This window comes from Myotis nattereri (assembly GCF_964212035.1).
Source record: "Myotis nattereri genome assembly, chromosome: 2".
NCBI classification, from domain to species: domain Eukaryota; kingdom Metazoa; phylum Chordata; class Mammalia; order Chiroptera; family Vespertilionidae; genus Myotis; species Myotis nattereri.
This window is the reverse complement of record NC_138076.1, coordinates 204,509,092-204,522,804: the sequence shown is the minus strand read 5'-3', so window position 1 is coordinate 204,522,804 and position 13,713 is coordinate 204,509,092. Positions and strand designations below refer to the sequence as shown.

Sequence of the window (13,713 nt, the reverse complement as noted above, 5' to 3'; positions counted from 1 at the left end):
AAACTGCCAAGCTAAAATTTGTTATCAGTGACTGCTGACCTACTTTCTTCCCTTGCTTTGAGGGCCCACTGCTTTGGGTTCTACTCATTTGTTTGCCAGGAGATTAATGAGCTTTTGAGAGCCTCTGTACTAGATACTAGTCCCAAAATAGACCACTAGTCCCACTGCCCATTGCTTTTTAGGAGGACAGATTATAGGAGTGACAAAATGTGAGCAAGATGTGTTTGTCGGAGCCTTTATGCTTCTGGAAGATGTGACTGACTCAGTCGGTCTCTGGCAGGCCGCCTTATCTACGCCTCTTCCCTCCTTCCCTCAAGACTCCCGGAGCCTTGAGTAGATTGAACCTGAGTGTCAAGGTGCTGTGACTAGACAATATGATGTGGTGAATCCGAGTCCAGGTCCTGTAACCAGACTTAGGTTCTAATTAGGACTCTACTATTTTGGTCAGGTTACTTTCTGGGCTTATTTTCCCTGATCTCTAACATGTGGACTAATAATAGTCCTCATCTCCTAAGAGGATGGTGATGATGGAGTAACAAAATAGATGAAACTGCTCACCCACAGACTAAGTACTCAGCACATGGTAGCTGTTTGCAGTGTGATAGACCATGGTAGCTGTTTGCAACATCCTCTCCCTTAAAGCTGGTGAGGTCTGGGAATAAATTGGATCTGCTGGGACTGTCAGCTTCATAGGGACTGGGGAACATGGATGTCTTTCATCAAGTTGTTGATCAATGTAACAGTCTGTACCCAAACGTATAAAACATATAGCACTCACCCTAGCTGGTTTGGCTTAGTGATTAGAGCATTGGCCTGCGGACTGAAGGGTCCCAGGTTTGATTCCAGTCAAGGGCACATGCCCGGGTTGTGGGCTTGATCCTCAGTAGGGGGCATGCAGGAGGCAGCCAATCAATGATTCTATCTCATCATTGATGTCTCTCTCTCTCTCTCTCTCTCCCCCCTCCCTTCCTCTCTGAAATCAACAAAAATATATATTTAAAAAAAAAAACATAGCACTCTATTTTCTGTAACTTGCCTTGATGCTCCCATCCCCTTTGATGGCAGGGGAAAATCACAAATTTGCCAATTATTAAGGATAACTCTGTCTCTTTGCACTAAAAAGACTCTTTTTAGAGCCACCTTAGCCTCTTTAGGGAGAAATGCTTAGTCTTTCAGGGTGGTCTTCCTTACCTTTTCCCTTCAAGTGGCTATTTGTTGTACATGGCCTCATGGCAACATAGAAGAGGTGGCTGCTCCATGAATGGGTTCTTGGGCTCTCCACTAGATCCTCACTGGTATTTCAGGCTCTATCTGAAACTGATTTTTAGTGCCTTCTCACTCTGATTTCTAAACATTGAGTCCCCGCACTCATGCTTCAAATACCGTAGTCAAAAGTGACTCCCTAGATTAACTCAGTTACTCATCTAGTTCTAGTTTCATGGCTTTAAATATCAAGTGTTGGTGAAGATGTGGAGAAACTGGAACCCTCAGACATTGCTGGTGGGGGTGTAAAATAGTACAACCACTTTGGAAAACAGTGTGGCAGTTTCTTAAAAAGGTAAACATAAACTTACCAAATGACCTAACAATTCCACTCCTAGGTATCTGCCCAAGGGAAATGAAAGCATACATCTACACAAAGACTTGTATATAAATATTCACAGTAGCATTACTCATAATAGCCTCACTGTAGAAACAACCGAAATGTTCATCAACTGAACAAAATATAGTACAGTCAACTTTCATTATTCACGAATTCCACATTTGCAAATTTGCTTACTTGCTAAAACTTATTTATATAACACCAGAATCAAGACAATGATTTCCTGGTCATTCTCAGACATGCACATGTACAGAGCAGCAGAAACATTGAGTCATCCAGCAAACATATTCCCAGTGGAGGTCAAACAAGCCCACACTTTGCTTTCTTATTTCAGCTTTCTTACTGTACACAAATGTCCTTTTGCAATCTAGTTAATGTCATGTCTAGTGTTCCTGACTAAGTATGAGAGGTTATGATGAACTTTATGGAGAAAACACGTGTTAGGTAAGCTTCATTCAGGCACGAATTACAGTGCTGTTCGCCATGAGCTCAGTGTTAATGCATCAACAATATATATTAAATAAGGTGCCTTTAAACAGAAACACACAAAACAAGGTTATGTATTGATTAGTTGATGAAAATGACATTTTTCAGGAACCTAACTCTGTATTTTCCCTAAGGGCAATAATTAAGTATTTGCTACGTTAGTGTCTGAAGTGACTTTATAAAATGTAACAACCAGGAATAACAAGAATAGACTGTATGTCCATTCAATGAAGTGCTGTTTAATAGTAAAGAGGAACAAACTACTGATACGTGCTACAACATACATGAACTACAAAAACATTGTGTATGTATGTAGGAGAAATGAGATCCAAAGAAACATGCCAATTCATAAATATAAAATTAGATAATTTCATTATTAAGCAAAAAATACCAGAATGCATGCAAATTACTCACAAGTGGCTGCAAAACTTATAGTGGATTTTCAGTTCTATTTATCTGGAATTAAAGCTACAGTTGTTACATATCATCCTACTTTTAATAAACAGAATCAGGTTTTCAATTTGTGTTAATAGTTATGTTGGGCTTATTCTGATATTGTCTTTTTCATAATTCCTTATCAGCCTTACTCTGATGTACTGACTTTTATAATTTATCAGGCTAATTCTGATATTCTGTTTTTCATAATTCTTTATCACTTCCTCCTATGGTTGCATCTGCCAGTGCATCTAAGCACATATAATTAGTCACATGCTTCACCATTTCTCAGTGATGTTTCTGACCTCTGAAGGAAGCCGGATGCAAAAGACTGCATATTGTATGATTTCACTTATGTGAGATTTTCAAGAACAGGGAAAGAGAAACATGTTAAACAACAGCACATGGATGCAATCAACAGATCCAAACTGTGAGAGTTCTATAGGAAAAAATGACCTATTTTATCACAATAAATTGCAAGGGGAAAAAGAAACTGAGGGGGAACCTATAGATTAAAAGACACTTAAGAGTCATATCAACCAAATAACGTTATGGGCCTTATTTGGGCCCTATTTTATTGTTTTTATTTATTTTGTGTTGATTTTAGAGAGGAGAGAGAAAGATAGAGACATGTTGATATGAGAAAGAAACATAGTATGCACCCCGACCGGGGCTCAGACCCACATCTGCCTTGACCAGGAATTGAACCTGCAATCTTATGGTGTTTGGGATAATGCTCCAACTAACTAAGCCACACTGGCAAGGGCATTTTGGTCCCATTTGAAACAAAAACTGTTAAAAAAGTATGCTCTGGCTGGGTGGAACATCGTTCCGTACACCAAAAGGTTATGGGTTCAATTCCCAGTCAAGGCACATAGGTAGGGGATTTCTCTTGCTCTCTTCCTCTCTAAAAATTAATAAAGAAAAAATATTTTTTTAAAAATGTTATGTTTATAATGATGATAAGGAATTGTTAATTTTTAAGTTATGATAGGGATATTGTGGCTATTATTTCTAAAAAGTCCTTAATTGCCCGGCCACGGTGGCTCAGTGATTGAGCATCGACCTATGGACCAGGAGGTCACGGTTTGATTCCCAGACATGCCTGGGTTGTGGCTCGATCCCCAGTCAGGGGGGTGGGGAGTGCAGGAGGCAATCAATCAATGATTCTCTCATCATTGATGTTTCTATCTCTTCTTTCCTCTCTGAAATCAATAAAAATACATTTTTTAAAAATAAAATTAAAAGTTCTTAATCATTTCACAATATATATGCACACTAAATCATCATTGCACACCCTAAACTATACAATTTTAATGGTAATTGTAGCACAATAAAACTGGAAAAGGAGTTCTTATAATTTAGTACCTGCTATAATATTTATTAATTAGGTAATACAAATAATATCTGTGATTTGTCTAAAAATAATCTGTGGTTAGGGGGACTGGATGTGGGTGTTGATGATGCAAGACTCTCCATTGGTTGATAAATCGTTAAAGCTGGGTGACGTGTACTTGAGGGGATTTGGTTTTCTATCTTTTCCAATTTTGTGTATGTTTGAAATTTTTTATAACCAATGTTTTTAATTTAAGAGGAACTTGAAGCCAAATTAAAGTGATTCTCACTGGCAAAGATAGGACAAGTTGAACATCAAAATGATTTATTTAACTTGATTCCAATACAAATAACTTTATAAAAAAAACCTAGGCAAGTTGAATATGAGGCTACAAATGAAAATATAAACAAGCATAAGTTGCCAAGAAAACAATGAGAGGAAACTAGTCCTATCAAATATGAAACACACTACGAAGTATAACTAATTAAAACAATATGCATGAATGGACCACAGATCAATGGAACATTATGGCAAATTCAGAAGAAGACCCAAATATGTATGAGAATTTTCTGTATAATGAAGGTGCCATACCCATTTGGTGGAGTGAAAATGCTTTTTAAAAGAGTTTTCACTTGGGGTAAAAGAAGAAAAAATTCTTTACAATGGTACTAAATTAAAACATGGGTAATTTTTTTTTTATAGCCTTGGATTTGGGAATGTCTTTCTAACTGTGATTCAAAATTCAGATGGCATTAAAAAGAGTAATAAGTTTGGCTATATTGAAATCTAAAGCCTCTTCAAGTAAAAGAAACCATAATGAAGGACAGATAGTAAGCTGGGGAAAATATTTGCATCCCATATTACAGACAGGGGTTTAATCCCTGTACTAGACAACTCACTCTGTAAAGAGCTGCTAGAAATTAAGATGAAATAAAACAACAACACAGTGGGAAAATGGGCAAAGTACAAGAACAGAGTTTCCAAAGAAAAAGAGAAAAATGCCTCTTAAATGTGAGAAGATGCTGATCTTCCCTCCGCATTCATTCTGAGATACAGATGTAAACTATACTGAGATACTTTCTCCTCCATCAGATTGGCAAAGATCCCGTTGTTAGCAACACCTTCTCTTGGAGAGGCTTGTGGAAATGTACACTGCTTTGCCTGTACTGATGGAATACCAAATGAGTAACTCTTCCGAAAGGCAACTTGGCAATATCCAACACAGTTACAAGCCCTTTCACCCTTTGACTCAGCAACTCCCCTTTTGGGAATTTAGCCTAATGATCCACTTGCAAATGGATGAAACGGTGAATGTATGTTATTCATGACAGCACTGAAGTGATTTAACAAACTATGGTCCACCCACACAGTGGAATACTATGCCCTTGTTTAAACAAACAAAAATGAGCAAATTCTATAAACTCATTTGGAAAGATCTCTAAGATATATTGTTGGGATTTTTGTTTTGTTTTATTAGACTTAATGTTGACTTTAGAGTTACAGAGTTTGTCAGTTACATATGATTTAAACTTTCTTTAGGGTTCTTGACTGTTCTAGTGCAGTGCATCAAATCTGCTGTTGCAAGGTGAATCGCATAAGGGAAAAAAAAATTAGAAAAACACTGAATTACAGGTAAGGTAAAAACAAAAACAAGAAAAGCAACTAGCCAGAAATGATGAAGCTCTCACAAGCTGAAGTCAGGCGATAGCACCGCCTGTTCCCTGAAGGAGTTTTTATATCATCCATATAGTTGGGTTTCTTTCTATTGTTAACAGCACATTCTGTTATTCACAGAAGCATAAACTTAGTAAGATTTTCTGCATTTTTTCTAAGAGTCAAAACTGGATGTTGCCAGTCATTGACTCAGAATTAAATCTTTCTTGCTCATTCAGCATAAGTCCATAGGTATGCTCTTCCCTTCTCAAACATGACTCAGATTCTTTGCTTCTTAGCTAATGGCTGGTGTAGTTCAGCAGTTAGAGCATTGGCCCACACACCAGAGGATCAAGAGTTTGATTCCTGGTCAAGGGCACATACCTGGGTTGCAGGTTCGAACCCAGCGCCCAGTCAGGCACGTGCAGGAGGCTATCAATCGATGTGTGTTTCTCACACTGATGTTTCTCTGTCTCTCTCCCACTCCCTCCCTCCTTTTCACTCTCTCTGAAAAGCAATGGAAAAATATCCTCGGGTGAGGATTAACAGCAAGAACAAAAAACTGGACATATGCACAAAATTTTAATATTTATGTCATCTTAGTCATAGGGTTTCAAGTTCTTTTTATTTCCTTTGTAATTTATAAAATGTCTACAAAGATGTTAAGTACTTTTCTAATCAATCGCAAGGAAATCAACAATGTAGAATTCACCTGTTGGGAGCATAGGTTAATTAATATTCAGTCCCTGAGCTCAGAAAGGACTAGGCTTGAGTTTTGCCTCTTTTACTTTACACCTGTGTGACCTGGGGCAAGTTATTACCTCACTGCCTATCGTTTCCTCACCTGTAATGGTCAAGGACCCTCAGCCTAAGGCAGTGGTCGGCAAACCGCGGCTCATGAGCCACATGTGGCTCTTTGGCCCCTTGAGTGTGGCTCTTCCACAAAATACCACGTGCGGGCATGCACGTACAGTGCGATTGAAACTTCGTCCCAGGCACAGAAGTCGGTTTTTGGAAGGGAGATAGATGAAACAAGAGTGTGGATGGAGAGTTGGAAGGGGTCAACCTCAGCGAACGTACCTTGAGGCCAGCTTAGGAGTACCCTAATTAAGTTAATACCAATGTATCTACCTATATAGTTTAAGTTTACAAAATTTGTACTGTTGATATTTGGCTCTGTTGACTAATGAGTTTGCCGACCACTGGCCTAAGGGGATGGTGAGGATTGAAGTGGGAGAGTACAGGTAGTATCCACTGCTGAATGCTTCGGCTATTATTATTACTTTTAGGGAAAATACCACTTTCTCTTGGCAGTGTAGTGAGCTTCTACTGAAAATATGTGTGTTAAGTCAGGTTGTAGTTAATATTTAAATACTAAAATTGAGCTTTGCTTAAAATTTAAAATAATATAGTGAATCACCAACAGGTGGCAGCATATCACAGTTTCTTCACAACATTGGACTGGCCATAGCGTCCTTGCTGGACAGCTTGTTAGAGTCTGTTTCCAAAGGAAGGAAGAAACTTTAGAGTTTATCTAATTTGCCTCCTTCCATTTACATATATGGAAACTTGAAGACGAAATAAAAACAAAGAGCACAATCTTTTCATTTGCCAGGAAAGGGCGGGGCTGAGGAGAGCCATCTCCGCGTGTATGTCACACTGAATTTGGGTTGTTTCCACAGGACTCCTTTTAGCTGGTCAAGTCAACTTAGACTCTGTGGCAGAAAACATTTTCTAGTTCTCAAATGGAAATCTCAGTTTTTGGAATAAAGAATATATTTCTTATTCATGCAAAGCAAATGGTTGATGAACCTCAGAAGATGGAGATTCCCCTTCCTCACCTTTTTTTTACTATTTTCCAATTGACAGAGGCACTGCCCTTCGTTATATCACTGGGTCCTCACAGTCAGGGACAATGCTATCATTCCCACTCTACAGACTAGGAACGGAGGCTCAGAAAATGCCCTTATGAGCAGGGGAATGTGACTTCAGAATGTCACTTGTCCATTGTTTTGTTCAGTCACTGAAAGCAAGTGTTTATGTTGTGTGCCAGTCTATGCTAGCTGCTGGGAACGCATCGGACAATGGGGAATATACCTCCCTAAGGTGCTGCTTGGTGTGTGTCCTTATAGGGCTACAGTGTCTGAACTGCACAACACCAAATTCCTGCCTCTTTCACCATGCAGGCATCTGCACAGTGCCCTGCACACACAGTGGGTCCCCAACAAATATCTATTACATTGAGTGGCCTGAGCATATCCCCAAAGGCCTTGAGGCCACTGGATTGCAATAGTTGGCAACATTAGTCAAATGTCACAAGCTCGGAACTGTTTTATTAAATATCTCAGGATATGTTGACATATTTATACTCTCTCCTGCCCCAGAAAGCACGTAGGGGCTGCAGGATGTTCACATATCCAATGAAGTCTTTGTGTTTTGATCTGTAGCCCCCAGGCCTCCTTCGGAATGCCCAGGGAAAGCGGGCCCCGCAGGGCCCCGGCCACACTGCTAGATGGCAGTAGCAGCCCACGCTGTTCTTGGGCTGGGCCAGCCTCACATTTAGAGGGTAAGGAGCCTTTAGGGGTAGCTGGTCTATCCCTTCCCCAAAGGGAAAGACCCCTGCCAAGGCCAGGCAGCTTAGTTGGCCAAACAATCTAAATGGACAGAATTATATATGGGTTGCTGACTTTGGTGATTTAATAGTTGCAGGACATTTTCCTTATGGATTCATTGAAAAACTATTTTAAATGTTTGGCGTAAAGATTTTTTTTTTCTCCAAAAAAACCCCCAAAAAACAGCAGTACAAAAGAAAGGGAATGAGTTAAAAGTCAATCTGCCTCCTACCCCAACCCCTTATGACCTCCCCTAGGTCTCCTCCCCAGAAGCCCCACTGCTACCAAGTTTTCGCTAACTATCCAGAGATAAATGTAATTAAGCATGCACACAGAGTTGGGTATTATAAACGCACCCCAGTCATGTGTGTGGTCAGGTGGATATAACGTGTGATTGCAGTGTAAAGTAATATGAACAAAAGTGGGAAAGCCGTGGACCTCAGGAAAATGTCTCCTTCACCCTCCCAACCTCCCCTAAAAAAAAAAAAAAAAAAAAGCCATGAAGTGGTTTCCAAACTCTGGAGTGGCTTTATTTTTACCACGTCTCTGTTGATTTAACAGATTAAAACTCTGCCAGCGGCACCTAGAGTGTCGATCTGGGTAAATCCTGCCTTCTGAAGCTCTCACTGCTGTAATTAAATTACTGTAAATACAATTAGAAGGCCCCTCTAGGTGGTCTGTGTGACACCAGCCCCCAAGAAATTGTCTTAAGATATTTGAACCAAAAGTAAAGAGCAAAGTGGCGGAATCCCCTTAATCTTTGGGGGCCGATCCTTTGAGGATTTCTGGCCATGAAATAACAGGCCGTCGGTTTTAGCACAAGCGGCACTTTCAGGAGATACTTTTTCTCAACTATCACTGGCCTTCAAGGTGAGGGTGGGGGCTCTGGCCTCTGCTGCCTGTCCCCTTCCCCAGCCTCCACAGTGATTTGTGAATTCTGCTTCCCACCTGGAAGAGGGGAATCTGGGAAGTTGGTACTTTGCATCCAACACCTTTTGCATAGTGTTGGGAGCTGTTGCTATGTGGTCCACGTGTGTTGCTCAACAAGCTTAAACTTTGCATAGCCCGTGCTAAACTAATTTGCGTCAATTTGTCTACATCATGCCAACAATCGTTGTGAGAGTCTTGAATAGAACATACAAGGCTGCTGATAAAGGCCCTCGGAGCAGATGCCGCCAGCCATTCTGCGGGGCCTCGCCATCCTAGTTCTTCACCATGGTTTCTTCATATCCTAGTGACAATGTTAGTTTTTCCACCCTGGGGTTGAAACTTTTTTTCTCTTAAACAATGGGCAGCCCTATACAACTGGCACTCCAACCTCCAGCAGACTTTTTTTTTAAAGACATGGCTGTAGCTAAATTCTAGTCCCTGGGTTTCCTAATCACTTTTTTTTTTTTTGCACGTTTCAGAGAAAGCAAGTAGAATTAAGATTTTTTGGGAGAGTTTGTGCAACTGTGACCAGTGCTATTCTATTTCTCTGTCATTGTGTTGAACTAAAATTTTAAACCTAAAAAATGATCAATTTTTATGGAAAGATATATTTTTGGCAAATAAAAAAATAACATTTAGGACTAAAGGCAGTAGGAGCCATGCAAGATAACCATTTGTGCTATATGAAATGTGGGACATAATCTCACATTTAGAAGAAGCTTCCATTTATTTTCCAAAGCCAGATCTGGAAATGCATAGATCCGGTCAGTTTGAGGAATGCCCCAGAGATCCTAGGGGAGCTCACTTAATCTCCCACTTAGTCCATGATTTGGTTTTGTCATTTTGCAATGCTTCTCCCCACATCAACCCATGAGTGATCTAAAAAGTACCCTGAGAAAATGGATAAATATCCAGATGTTTGAGTTAAGTGACAATATGTCTGGGGAGGAAGAACTGATAATGGTTTATTCAACAAGTGGTTAGTGAGTGCTAACTATGTGCCAGGCCCCCTTCCAGGTGCAAGGGCACAGTTCTTGCTATTGTGGCACCTCCAAAACAGACACTAAATGACAGGCCAGCAGATACCGTGACAGGCAACGGGAAGGCCAGGCGATGGGAGGTGCTAAGAAGGAAAATTAAGGGGAGAATGTAGTCAAAGAGCTACTTTAGATGCAAAGAAAAGAGAAGATTTCACTGAGGAAAAGACATTTGAACAGAAACTCAGAGGAAGGAGGAAATAAGACTTGAAAACATTAGTGGTCCAGGCAGAGGGAACAGCGGGAGCCAAAGCCTCTGAGATAGGAATGGCTTTGGATGTTCATCAGTGCAGCTAAAGAGCGGGGCTCTAGGGGGACAAGGAGATAGGAGATGGAGTCCCCAAGCAAGGAGAATAAACAGGAAGGGCAAATGCTGCATTATCGTGGGTATCTCCACTATTCAGTGTCCCAGCGAAGAGCGTTGGGCTGGCTGATGGGTCAGCGTGAGGATTTGGAGCTGATTGAAGCCAACAGACATATGATGAGCTCAAAATCGCTCGTAATCATTATGGACTGCATGTGCCCCCCCAAATTCACATGTTGAAATTCTAGCCCCCAATGTTATATTAGGAGGTGGGTCCTTTGGGAGGTAATTAGGTGAGGAGGGTAGAGACCTCTTGAAAGGGCTTAGCACCCTTATAAAAGGGACCCCAGGGAGCTTGCTTGTGCCTCTATCATTCAAGGACACAAGGAGAAAACAGCCATCTGCAACTCAGAAGAAGACCCTTACCAGAAGCCCACCATGCTGGCACCCTGAGCGCAGACTTCCAGCCTCCAGAACGGTGAGAAGTTCCTGTTGCTGCTGAAAATGGTAGGCATCTCGACTTTCTGAAAAGCAAAAACAAGGTCAGGGAACCTGCAGCTTAGTGGGGTTTACAGGTTACCAAGCCTGTAATGGGCAGAGACATTTGCCCTAGTCGGGAGGTCAGAGGCTGCTGGAGCTTGCATCTGAAAAATGAGCAGGAGATAAGAGAAGTGCATTCTAGGCTGGGGGAACGGAGCCACCTAGTCTATGGTATTTTGTTACAGCAGCCCAAACAGACTAAGACAGTAATGTTTAAAATTTGAAAATTAGAGCAACAGTGAGAGATAACTTTTCTACCAAACACTGAGATATAACTTTTCTGGCAAAAATTAGAAAGCTGAATAATGTCAAGTGTTGGCAGAGACACGGGCAGTGGAGCCCTCATGTATAGCGGGTGTGACGGTGGATGGGTGCAGCTGTTCTAAAAAACACACCTGAAATTACGCAGCAAATCACATATCTGAGATATCTGATAACCTAGCAGTGCCTAGGATTCATATGTTCCATGGAAATTCTATTTTGAAAAAAAGACCTAGGAATTTAAAAATAGGACTTTGTAAGAACTGCTTACCAACCAGGGCCTTTGGGACACCATGTCTGGGTCCATGTCACATCATCACTGTATATGTTCTTTTCACCAGGAGCACAGCCTGCAGTCCCTACCTGCCCACAGCAAGGCTGATGGCCACCCCTCCTTCCCTGCGTCCCTCAGAAGTCAGCCCACCTCCCCAGCATGTATAGGACAAGGGGACAAATGGAAAACTAACACCACACCTAAATATTTAAAACTTATACATCAAACAGTTAAATAGGCTCTATCTTTCTATCTTGACAAGCATACCTTCTTGACAACCTGGAAGGCAGCCTCTGAACCTAGCATTCTTGGATTCCCTGGAGCATAGAGGAGCCAGCTCCCAGCTGGAGCCTGTCCGCTGCCCTTCCCACCAGCCCGCACCGGAGGAGACCTACATGCACGTGTGAGGACACCCAACCTGCATGCCAAGCTCCAAACATACTCCCAACCCTCATTTTTTTTTTTTTTTTTTTTTTTTTTAGAAAGACCTAAAGAAGAGGCCTGCACAGGCCCTTAGGTGAACATGAAACATTCCAAGGTCCAGCGTACCCGGTGAGCATGTCTCCTTGACCCTGTGACTCTGTCCCAGGAGGTATGACAGCCATATGAGGCCTTCTGAGGTGAGGGGACAGGGCATAGGCGCCCCCGCCTGGGTAAAAGGGGTACTTTGGGAAGCTAGGTGAAGCCAGGCTGCGGTGGGGCCCTGGAGACCATGTATGGGAAGAAGGTAGACTTGATTTCCTAAACAGTAGGGAACCTTGATGGCTTCAAAGCAGAGCTTTATGGTAATAAAACTAGACATGATGGAAGTAGGACCATTTTGAGACAAAGGTCAAACTGCCCCAAATACTCTTATCACTTACTAGCTATGGAGCCTTGGGCGATTCCACTTAATCTCTCTGGGCCACAATTTCCCATCTGTGAACCGGTGGATTGAAAAAGACAGACAATCTCAATAGCCCCTTCTGTGACAACATCAGTTTTTCTTGTCTGTAAAGTAATTGGGTTGGACCAGACCAGGGATTTTCAATACGGGGTCCAATGAGGGGCCTTGCCTTCCATCCCCCACACCAGACCAGCTAAATCAGGGTCTCATGTTTTAAATTTCCTCCAGGTGATCCTAACTGCAGCCAGGGTTGAGACTCCCTGTGACACCTTTCAGGGTTCCTCTCCCACTGCCACCTGAATTTTTCCATCTGTGAAAAGAGCACTTCGGGCAATATAGTCAGTCTCCTGGATTCTCTTATTTCTGGGACTGCAGACCTCCCTGAGACTCAAAATTCAAACAAGCAGGGCTTTGTCAGAGGACAGGACTCCGAGGGTCATGAGGTCACCTGCATTTGTGCGTAGTGGCCAACGGGAGCTGGGGTTTGAAGCCTGGGCAGACAGGTGCTGTTCCCGAGAACCAGGCCCCACAAGGGGCAGCCAAGGTTGGGACTTGGCACAGAGAGGCCACTTCTCAAGCAGCGTGAATGTTCTGGCATTTCCGGGCATCTCCTCGGCCCCGCTGGGCACCTGCGGCCCCGGGCTTCTTGGCAGGTGAGGAGGAGCGAGGAGAATAGGGCTTTTCTCGAGCTGTTCCCCAGAACAACATCTCTTGACATCTCAGCCTGTGAAAGCCTTGCTGGGGAGGCAGGAAAGGGAGTTTGTGTTCAAGTGCCACTTTCCAGCCCCACGTCCGGAGCTTAGCATGTTCTGGGCACCGTGAATGAGACCGGCTGACGCTTTGTATCAAATGTAAAGTGGCCTCTTTTCACACGGCTGGCACTGGAAGCTGAGGGCCACTCGGGTAGGATCCAGAGCTCTCCGGGAGCTTGGCAGGGCCGAGCATAGGCCCTGAATTGCAGCTCTGTGGGCAGCAGGGACAATGCCGCCTGCACTGAGTTGTCGCCATAGAGCGAGATTCTCAAGCCTGGAAGGGATGAAGATCCGTTAGGGACCAGCAGGCTGCCTTTGCCACCTGCCACTCCGTCCTGGAGCCAGGTCTCAAGTGCAAAGACGATGGATTCCTCATTCCTCTAGGACGTGAGATTGGATACCAAAGGATCAGAATGTCCAGGACAATCCCGCGGTTTACAGGAACAGCAGGAGAGATTACTGAGACAAGGACTGTCCTTGAAAACCTGACATTCAAATCAAAGTAATAGGGATCGCTTTTTTTGATGTATGAAGCAGAAATTTTATTTCCAAGTTCTTCAAAGATTATTACACATATAAAGTATCCTTTTAAAAGTGTCCCAAA

At 42.4% G+C, this 13,713-nt stretch overlaps 1 long non-coding RNA gene across 2 annotated transcripts in view; it reads left to right on the top strand.

Annotated features, from left to right (window-relative positions):
- LOC308513058 overlaps positions 1-13,713 on the top strand; it is a 40,381-nt gene that overhangs the window by 23,622 nt on the left and 3,046 nt on the right. The window contains exons 3-5 of one of the 2 annotated variants that reach the window (XR_013995507.1): positions 5,400-5,492; positions 10,776-10,903; positions 11,734-12,023. This is a non-coding gene — a long non-coding RNA (uncharacterized lncRNA). The remainder of the gene's footprint in view (positions 1-5,399; positions 5,493-10,775; positions 10,904-11,733; positions 12,024-13,713) is intronic. The other variant, XR_013995508.1, reaches the window with a different exon arrangement.